The sequence below is a fragment of the Apium graveolens genome, chromosome 4 (assembly GCF_009905375.1).
Source record: "Apium graveolens cultivar Ventura chromosome 4, ASM990537v1, whole genome shotgun sequence".
Taxonomy (NCBI): domain Eukaryota; kingdom Viridiplantae; phylum Streptophyta; class Magnoliopsida; order Apiales; family Apiaceae; genus Apium; species Apium graveolens.
The window spans coordinates 252,646,543-252,651,215 of NC_133650.1; positions in this window are offsets into that span (position 1 = coordinate 252,646,543).

A 4,673-nucleotide genomic window follows, 5' to 3' on the forward strand; every position below is an offset into this window, starting at 1 on the left:
TTATATCCATTTTAATCAAAACCCCAATCATGATATCAATACTTATTTTTATGTCACATCAAATTAGATATCAATACTAACTTAGATGCTCACAACATACTAGTATTGAAGTATGGAAGTCAACATCAATCATATATATCAATACCAATTTTTGATATTAACAATAAATTAAATATCAACATTAATCAAAAACTGAATAAAAAATGTATCTTACATTTTATTCAAAACAAAAACACTGGATAAATTATTATGTATCTCAATTGAACAATGCAGTATGCCATCAAAATGAACTAACTACTCGAAATCAATATATAGCCACATAGGCAATATGGATTGGATACACTCAAATAAACACTATTTCCCCCATATCAAGTTCAAAAGAAATAGGACATGTTTGTTAGCCTGTGGGAAGATGGAATGGTTACCATATCTTCCTCAAATGTTGGACTCTTATCTCAGACCCTCTTACACTAACCTTTCCAATTCCATAGAGCAACCCGAATAAAATAAAGGTTGCTTAATTTAAAATCCAGGTCATATCCCCATTATTTACTACGATAACACCAGATATAACGTGCTTATTATAATCAACTTCCAGTATTCAGAGTACAAATAACAAGTAACTCTTATGCACTGAATTATATTAGGAATCATACATAGTTCAGAACAATAACTATTTATCATATGAATAATCGAAATAATAGAATAAAAGTGTTTAGGATGATCAAAGAGAGAGTATTTGCATTATCATAACTAAAAAGTTTGATATGTAAACATTTATCTATTGTGGAATTAGAATAGAGTAGGAATACTTGCCTTTAGTTTTTAGTAGTTAGTCACACTCGAAGTAATATAATCTTCTCAGTCTGACATCTTAAAACATCACCATCTTCTATTTCAACAATTCATTGATATGTTGCTCTAGTGATGACTAGAAGCCTGATATGTATTACTATTCCACTGTACTCTTTATACATTCCTTCTAGTCCTGATCTTCTTGAAAGACTCATATCTGTAATAAAGAATAATACTTTAATAGTCTAAACGATAATTAACTGACGAATTGTGCGTCAAAACTCTATCGTCAACCCAAATGATAACCCACACATAATTAAAACAATCAAACATAGGAATCTTAACCCACGTAGGCACGTAATTGACATAGCACGTAAACACATAACTCACATATCAAAAAATGTATATAACACATGACTCAGATCATTAAAACATTCAACTCGGCATGTTTAAAACTGAAATCGATTCGAAATACGACTTTTCGATAAATACACGACTTAGAACTGACTTGAAAAATAAGAAACCTTTCAAAACAAAAGTATTTGTGTCTCAAAAGTATTTTTACTGAAAGCGAAATATTTTTCTGAGTCTAGACGCGTTCGTTTCGTATTAAACGGACAAACGGTCTATTTTTAACGAATAAAATAAGAATATTTCAATTAATAATAATATTAATTGAATATTCAATACCTTAATATAATTTTTAAAACTCGGAAAAACACAGAATCCGACCGGTAACCTTCAAATCTCGGTCGAATTCTGGCAAGCCACACAGGGCTCACAACAGGCTAAATATCAAGTCAAACTCATTCCAATTATGCCCTATGACTGAACAAACACATCAGTACAATCAAACAACCAGTCGAGTGATTTTCCCAGCCAAAAATGCCATGAAGTCCGGCAAAACTCGAGATTTTCCGGCGAATCCCAATCTCGGCCAATTGGAAACCAAACAGGGTGATTTAGGTGTCAAAATAAAGCTAAAAATGAGTACAATCTAAACCTAGTAATCTTAACAACCAACAATCATCACTTGACCGAAAAAATCAAAATTAAAAAAATGAAATCGTTCAAAACTCGACCACAATGATTACGAACACAAACAACCACAATTTATATACCAATCAATCACAAATTTAAATATAAAGTCATATACAACATCAAAACAAGTAAACAAACAGTAAATTGAAAACCCCCAAATCAGGTTATAAACCCTAACAATCAAATCGAAATATTACCAATCATTTATAGATTTTGATGATGAAATCAGATTGAACAGATCGAGGGCTTCAATTTGGTTACTCAAACTTTGAATTATGATCTCCCAATCATCTCCATATTCTAGTTTGATCTCAAGAACACTCAAGAACAATTCAAGAGGATTTTTCTATTTTTTCTGGAAATAAAAAATAAAATTTGACATTTAGATAATTATGAAAATAAAAATATATAATCAAGTATTTTTATTTTCTCAAAAATAAAACCACAAAAATCAATTAAGGGTGTTTTAATCCTTTAATTAAAATATTTAGGCCAAAAATATATTAATTATGGGGAATAATTTTAAAAATAATATTTTCAAATAAATACAATATTAATGCCAGAATTCCCCAAAAATTATGAATGATTCAAAAATAAAAAATAATCGATCTTTGAAATATACATGATTTTATAAAAATAAAAATAAAAATTTTAAGGCCTTTGATGTCCCGGTAGGGGCCCGGTCCGATCATTTTTGACAAGCCAAAATATTTTCTAAATTAACAGAAAACCCCGAAACATATATAATGTATGCAAATGCACGCAAAACGAGATAAAACAAGTAGATAAAAACGCACTCCGCCACGTGTCCAGATCGCGTATAATCTCGTATAAATGTTTTTTAAATACATAACGAGTATATGAAAAATACTCTGATACTTATAAAACCACATACAATTCTATCACATGTTAAATCATGGCTAGACAGATTTTAAATAATAATAATCACATAATAATTCATTTAACACGTAACAAAATAGTCGTTAAACATTATTTTCGAATATTTTTCAACTTACCCGCTATCAGGGTGAACACATATGCAATACTGAGGCGAGTAGAAGATCCATTCGATTCCCAAGAGTGGAAAACACACTCAGTTTACCAATATCGATAAAATGATCGGCTTTTATATATAATTTTGATATAGTAAAAGTATTTAAATACTTTCACAATACCGACAGAAATCTATACACACATCACCAATTAGCACATTAACCCTTTAAAGACATGAACTCATCAAACAGGCATAAAATATCCATAATTTTATTCCTTTTAAATCGTAAAAGCACATAAATATATTCAAAGAATAATAAAAATAATTTCTAAAAATTCGGGATATCACACCAATACAATAAAAGAGAAGAAAAATTGGTGCTCAGAGGAATTAAATTTTCAATGATGAGGTGAACAGGATTTTAAATTCAGGAATGATCAAGGAGATGAATTACCCATAATGGTTGGCCCATGTAGTCATTATGCAAAAGATGAATGGTAAATGGAGAGTTTGTATTGATTTCACATATCTCAATAAGGCGTGTCCAAAGGACCAGTACCCATTACCACACATTGACACTATGGTACACTAGACAACAGGACATGAACTGTTGACATTTCTAGATGCATCAAGTGTGTTTAATCAAATTCAAGTGGAGCCATCTGATGCCGAGAAAACCACATTTATAACCGAGAGGGGAATATATTACTAATTAGCCATGCCCTTTGGTTTGAAGAATGTAGGGACTCTATTTCAACGATTAGTAAACTTGATTTTCAAAGAACAAATCGAAAAAATAATGCAGGTGTATTGATGACATGGTGGTGAAGTCAGTAGATGCGGAGGATCGTTTAAGGGATTTAAAGGAAGTGTTTGGCATATTGAGGGCTTTCAATATGAAGCTTAACCCCTCTAAGTGTGATTTTGTCATTTTATCGAGAAACTTCTTGGGACATATGGTAACACGAAGAGAAATTGGAGCTAATTCAGATAATATCAAAGTCGTCTTTAACTTGATAAGTCATATAACATTGAAAGAGATCCAGAAATTGACAGGACGTGTAGTTGCTCTTAACATGTTCATTTCCCGGTCGTCTAATAGATGCAAGTTGTTTTATGACGTGTTAAGAAAGAACAAGGGTTTTTCTTGGACAAAGAAACATAAAGAAGCATTGAAAGACTTGAATCAATGCTTGACATCACCCCTATTAATTGCAAAACCAAATCCAAGGGCAGACTTATATATATATATCTGTCAGTAACAAGCCATGCAGTTAGTTTTGTATTGGTATGGGAAGAAGAGGGTGGTGTACAATCACCTGTTTATTACATGGGGAAAAGCTTATTGAAGGCTGAGATAAGGTACACATATCTAAAAAACTTGGTTCTTGCCCTAAAGATGATGCCTACAAAGTTAAGATATTACTTTAAGTCACACAAAATATATGTCATAACCAACTTCCCGTTAAGGATGGTATTAAGCAAACCAAAATTTATAGGACGGATGGCCCAATTGTAACGACTAGGATTTTTGCAAATAGTTGTAAGAATAAAATATATTTTTTGTGATTTATATGTGAATTATGTAGATATTTGGAAATAAAAATTATGTTATATATGTTTATATTGTTCCAGTTTGATGAGTCAGTATAAGATTTAAATTACGGTATGAAAGTGTGATTAAATCTTTTTGTTGTCGGGTCGTCAGATGGGACGCGACCCGTTATGTGAAAAGTGGATCCAATGAAAAGTTTTGAAATGAGGAAATGATTCAAATATATAAGGATATGAATGATAACGAGTCCTCCGTGTATCTATTATATTTGAATTCGAGTATGAAAAA